The following is a 7,238-nucleotide window of genomic DNA, read 5'->3' as shown; positions in this document are numbered from 1 at the left end:
AATATTAGTTTTGTTTAAAAAACAGTATTTGTTTACACACACACACACACACACACACACACACACACACACAAAATTAACAAAAAAGTAAAACATTTTAAAATGTATGAAAATGAATGTATATACATTCACATAACTTCTGCATATAAAATGCTCAGTACTAAAAATCTCTGTACTAAAAATAGTACACGTGATATAAACTATAGATTAAGAGTAGAGCTACAATCGATTCAAATAATTATTTTGGTATGAAAACCTCAAAAAAGAGTGAGTAATCAATATCCATATAGAAGGCCACATTAGTAAAATGCCATGGTATTGTTTAAATTTGCATAACTCAAAATATATACAGTCAAATAGAATGTTAAATAGCAAATAACACACTCAAAAATACATACATATATTTATGTGATAAAAGCTCAAGTTTAAGAAAAATGAAGAAGTAGGTGTAATTAAATGCTATAAATATACATCGTTTCGAAATACTTGGAAGTAAAAATGCGTTATAATAAGTGCTAGTTATTGAGTATTGGTAATATTAGCGTCATGATGTAACGGCGAGCTACTGAACTAATAATTCCATAAGAGTAATCATTAGGATTCGCTATATAATAGCGGAGATATTAAGGGAGGCCACAATATGTACACTAGCCATAATACTCGTACCACCTTCTTCTCTATATGTATGTACAGTTAGAGCCTAAAAGGTTGCAACACTTTTTTAAAAATGGGTTTTGGAATGCAGCCTACTTACCGAGCGATTGGTTCTTATTTGTCAATCCATGAATAAGAACCAATCACTCGTTGAGCATGCTGCATTTCGAAACCCATCGAAAAAAAAATGTTGCAATCTTTTAAGCCCCGACTATATATGCACACAATACTAGTGCGTGTGTAGCATCGTATGTTCCATCACGCTCCTATCATATCTCCTACTCACTCCAACGATGAACTGAAAATGCCGACTTTCGATGAATCCATTCCATTCTCCCTTGATTTTTTCTGGTCTACACTATTTTTTAACTTTAAAATGAGTTGTTTTTGTAAGACTTTTTATTACCAAGTTACTTGGATTTGAAGTTAGGCATACACTGCTTCGCGCTGTTGCGCATTCATTTGGCGCGAGACACTAACGTATCTCTTGATCATGTATACTCGTAGCTAGTAAATGTCATATTTTGATTTAGATTTCTTAAAATTGACGTTCCGAGATTAGAATGACAGACTAGACGAATAAAAAAGTAGAAAAGAACAAAAAAATAATAAAAAAATTAAATAAAAAAGAAATATATAAAAAAGGAGTGTAACAAAGATCCCTTTCACGTGTGCACTCCGGAAACACAAGTTGTGACCTGAATGATCTTCTAGCTCTGTCATGCTATTTTCGGAATTATTGCAGTAACTTAATTGCGTTTATAAGTCCGGAAAATCATTCCGGCGCTAATACACAGTATAAAAAAATCTTATTTTGTTTATCTGAATATCGATAAGAACCAAATATTTTATCTTTATTACGTAGATATGAACGTAAGAAAAAACATATAGCACGAATCGTCACCCGTGGTGTCCTTATCTCTGCTGAGAGACACGCATGCATGCACGCGCGCGCGCGCACACTACACACGGTGTGCAAATTCCGACCGAGCAACCTCCCCGTGGTGCACATCGGGTAATGCGAATGCCGGCGGTGGTTATCCAAAATCTTGCAAAATGTAGGGTTCCCTTTGGAACCTGATAACTCAGTTTCTAGACATGCTAGAGTAATGGTCGAGGTTTCATTTTAAAGAAAAAGTTCCAGACTTTAAGATGTATGTAATGACATTTTTCGGACTGTTCGTACTTTGCCCATGAAAATCGTGAAATTTTCGGAATTTTAATTAATACGACCTGTTTCTGATCTTTGCGAAAAAAACCATTCGATGGGGCGGCAAATATCATATTAATTATTCCAAAGTAGAAGTTCCACCTTTTAAAACGCATCCAGAAAAAATGTCCTGCGATTCGAAAGCCGAGATATTAGTTTCTTAAAATCGACAAAATTTGCAGGTTTTAAAGTGCTCCCCTAATTTTTTTTGCGTAGCGTAGTTTATTTAAAAAAAACACTCTTTATGTTCAAAAGTAACCCTCTAGAAGGGGAAGGAGCAGTTTTGAATGCGTTGTAAAAATGAAAGATTAAGCGTTTCTTTTGTACTATTTATTTATACAAATATTTATTTATACGAATAACAGCCTCTTTTCAGAAAAGATAATAAAAGTTGAGTACTTTTAATGACTATATTAATCAAAATAACATTACAAACAAACAAAATAAACACTTTGTTCTTAAATTATCAAAATTTATTTCAAATAGACTATCTCTCTTAATTTTTATGACTCCCTCTTATAAAACTTTTATAAATCTCTCTCTTATAAAAACAATAAATTTCATAAAAACAATAATATAAATGCTTTGTTCAAATCTACCCCATAAGTGATGAGTCACAGTATAAAAAAATCTTATTTTGTTTATCAGAATCTCGATAAGAACCAAATCGATTATTTAATGATTTAATTTTAAGATGCTTACGTACTTCGAGACGAAATGTTTAGTACAAAGGCATAAAAACACAAAATGCTTCTAGATTAAATTAACAATTGCAACCGCGGCATCTATCACTTGACGGTTATCTATGACTATGTTGCCGTTTCAAAAATTACAATTTGTATTCGCAGAAAAGGCCAATTCATTTTTAATTTGTAAAGTTCAAAGCTGTCCCTGTATAAAGCTACCTCCCTATGCTTGGTCCATAACCTTGCTGTAAGAGGCTTTAAGTCATAAGTCGAAAGAGATTAAATGACAATAATTTCTGTCTTTAAACTGTTTTTGCGCAGTCCTTAGACTTTAACCGTTAGACTTAAACGAATTGAGCAATATCCAACTCTTACAGCTAAGCATAAGTTACCCAGTCAGAAATGTTGAGTTGATACGACATCGAATCAACATCGAAAACGGAATGTCGAAATTCTGATCGATTCGACGTCGATCGTGTATAAAATATCAACGGCTATTCAACTATATCATATCGACATCGATTTAAGGTCGAAAATCGAAATTAGGTTGAAATAAGGTTAATTTTATTTTTTCAGTAAAAATGTATTACGCACATTGAAAAGTGAGGAAAAGAACCAATTTTATTTCTTTCATTACTTATGTTAAGGAATACACCATTTATATATATAATGTTACCGGACATAATAGGCGCACGTTTCGCGTGCACTACTGACGAGTTTATATCATTATACGTATATAACATTTATTTAATTATACTTATAATCTTCGTCAGTACACACTGTAAGGAATCAAAAAGAACATTATAACATTATATATATTATAAAATATATATATATAAGAAAATTATATATATATATAGTATATATATATATATAATAAAATAGAGTTATAATTTCTTACTAAGTTGTTGATTCAACGTCAAATCAATGTCGATATTAGTTTTTCATTGATTCGACGTCGAATATACGTTCGAATCAACTATGTCAATTACAGGAATATCGATTTTATATCGACTCAACCCGTTGTCAACCGCATCGACGTTGAATCAACTTTGATTCAACTCTACATTTCTGACTGGGTACCTAAAAGCATAAGTTCTGTGGCCGATATATCGTCACTTATAGCTTATGGTCTTTTAAAGCAAAGTTATGGACTTACAAGGAGAGATTCACATATGTATTTCACGGATTTTGATCAGCTTTTGCGTGGTTATTCTGGGCAACAAAAAATAATCCCTTTGAAGCAGTAAATTACACCTCTGCGTATTTTTCGAGAAAATCGTGATTTTAGGTCACGAAGACCTAATGTTGTTTATGGTTTTTTTTACACCAAATTTTTTTTTTATATCAATTTATCTCCTTCTGTGCATAGAAATATTAAGTTTCGATTATAAATCATTGCATCAAACTCTTAATTGCAGATTGCAGCACAGAAAAAAATGAATTCCTGATTCACGTATATTTTTATTCTTGTATGCTATTTACTTTCATTTAAGTATAAAATGTTCTCTTCAATTATAAATGTTCACTAGCGTCAATAATAAATAGATTTGTGCAAAGTATATTTTATTCTTAAAATTGTGTTCTTGTTTCTAAAATCATTACATGGTTCTAACAAACTCAATCGCATTATTTAGAAACTATTTATTCTTGGATTTAGAATTACAAATTTGAAAATTCGCCGGCAGGCGGCAACACTATGTATAAGGGCCCCTTAGTAATATCAAGATGTCGGAAGAGTATGGGTGTAGTGAATGACGTTTGACGATGGTTTTGTCAGTGAACTGTTGCATTCGTGGAACATACCTCTGAATGTGGTTCAATCTTTAAGGATGGATGAAATATTCAGCTCGTCCTCTGTCAATTATATTGCAAATGGGAATGCGTGAACAGCCGGCCGACGTTGTCACTGCGACGCGACGAAGAGACGGTTGCCTACACGCGGGCGGATTTTCCGCGGCGGATTCGCGGATCTGCTATCCACAGTTAAATGGGAGAGATGAGCAATGAATCCGCCGCGGCGGATCCGCCTGTGTGTGCAGCCAGTGTTCTCTACCATTATGACGAGGTTGACCGTCTGTTTGCATCATTATTTGCAATATAGCTAACGGAGGTATTGGTAAAGCGGTCTCTTGCCTTTGAATCACATTAGTAGAGTTTGATTCAGTTTTTCCTTGAGAGCTTGTATTCCGTGCACATTAGGAGGCATGCTCTATATAAATGTGGCACTTCATTTACAAAGCTGTCGTCACTTACTGCAGCATTGGTTTCTGTCATCTTGATATTACTGGAAAGCATACTGGGAGCTTGAAATAAGTTGACAAAAGGTATCATTGAAGAAAAAATAATGCTAATACAAGCATACCATTTAATGAACGAGTGCAACTTTATTCTTTTATTGAAATAAAATTTGTTTTGAACTAAGAATATAATTTATTTTATTTTAAGACTAATTTATTTTTAATTGGAAATTGTTTATTCTTGGCGCTATTTTAAGCATAAAATATTCTTCGATTAAAGCATTTATGCATTCCTTTAAGAATTCATTTTTTTGTGTGAGAATATATTAATTGTAACTATTGTAAGACTTCTTTTTTTTTATCAACAGAGTTATCAACAGAGATCATAATTGTAGAAAAAAAAAAATTGTAATTTTGCGGCAACATATAAAATATTATAACTTTTAAAAATTTTTTGCACGCTGTGATAGCGTCGTGCAAGCATTATGTTAGCCATGGTGGAATTCCACCATGATGTCCTGCAACAGTGTCAGTACGTGAACATCATAATGCGTCAATCATTGCGTCTTAACCAAATTAAAATTGAATATAATTGCAGGCTTATTATCGCTGTGGTATTTTGAAAAATAAAATTTCGCACGTGCTATCGTCATGATATACAGTTGAAGTGTTTTGTGTGATTTTACGCGTATAAATGTCGATTCCATTATCATTTCTCACTGGTAAATGATTGTTTTATTTGCATTGCAAACACTACGTAAACGCTCAATTAACGTTGCTTCATTCTATCTTAGTTATGTAACGAACGAAAAAAAAAATAGAATGAAGTTTGCAGCGTAAGCGCCCAAAGCGGATGGACCTTCATGTCTACGAGCGTCATACGCTCCTAAACGTCGAGCGGCATTTGAAGTAGAGCTGGTGATTTGCTTCGAAGGCTTCGACATTCGAACTTCGAAGCTCCGAAGATTCGAAGCTTTGACATTAAAATCTTCGATGTTTCGAAGGTTCGAAGGTTCGAAGGTTCGAAGATTCGTCGATACTTCAAACTTCAAAGCTTCGAACAATCAAAATTATATCATTTATATTATTAATTTAATATAACAGTAATAGTATCGTAATAGGTACACGAAATTATATGACAAAATTTGAAATGAAATATTTAAATGTTATAATTACATCGTTAAATTAAAAAATACATAAATTTAATCACTTTTATTGATTTTATGATTTTATTAGAATCTTCTGTCCTTTATTTTGTTTTATGCTAAGAAAGACTTACAATTAGTGAAGTCAAAATGTTCGTATTAATTTGTTACAATTTTATTATTTTATTTAAATAAATTAATTTTTACTTTCTTAATTTTCTTAACCCATTAAGGTTCATGTCTAATCCAGTAAGAGCCAAAAAATCACAATTGGAAATAGAACTGGCTACTAAAGAAAATATAATATTTCTGACATAAAAAGTATATTGCAAAAATTAATTTTATAACTAATTATTATAAACAAATAAATAAAGTTATAGAGGAAAACTAATTACGCCAATCAAATTCCGGAATAATTACTAAAGAAACATGTGAAACTTTCTTAAATCGTTTATTTGTTATATTTATATATTCACACAGATTCGAATTTACATTTTATATACATTTATTTTATCATAATAATCGACATTGTTTTGGACCTCTCAGAAATCATAGCCGCTTATAGACTGTATTTCTTATGTTTATTTTTATTTTATTGTAATTTATCAGGTTTCTTAAATATATTATCATACTATATGATTTATTATATATTTTAATCACTTTCATTGATTTTACAATCTATCATCCGATTTTCTGTTTTTAAAATTATTATTTTATGCTTAAGAAGATTTACAATAAATTAAGTCGAAACATTCATATTAATTTACTATTTCTTGTTCATTCATTTAGAATAAATTTATTTTTACTTTTTTATTTTTTTAATTGGAATGTTTTATTGAGCATTATCTTTTCTTACAAGTGTATCGAGTCTGACTAATTATTAATATGTAATATTCAGGTTATAATACTTACTTAAATTTTTTAAGAATACCATAGTTTTGATGCATATACGAGGGTCGTCTGAAAAGTTTTGAGCCTAACATAGAAATAAGTAATTTTTCGGTCAAATTCAATTTTATTTTTTCACATAGTCTCCTTTTAAGTCGATACATTTTTTCCAGCGATGCTCCCACCCCTTTAATCCACTCAAATAATACTGAGCGTCTTGCTTTGCAAAATAGGCGTCTACGAATGTGATGACCTCCTCGTTCGATGAAAATTTCTGTCCTCCGAGCCAAACTTTGAGCCTAGGAAACAGAAAAAAGTCGCTGGGGGCCAAATCTGGTGAATACGGTGGATGGTCAATTAATTCGAACTGCAATTCGTGAATTTTTGCCATAGCGACCGCCGAAGTGTGAGACGG

Source organism: Mycetomoellerius zeteki, unplaced genomic scaffold (assembly GCF_001594055.1).
Source record: "Mycetomoellerius zeteki isolate Tzet28-1 unplaced genomic scaffold, Tzet1.0 scaffold293, whole genome shotgun sequence".
Lineage (NCBI taxonomy): Eukaryota > Metazoa > Arthropoda > Insecta > Hymenoptera > Formicidae > Mycetomoellerius > Mycetomoellerius zeteki.
Note: the sequence above shows the minus strand (reverse complement) of the source record.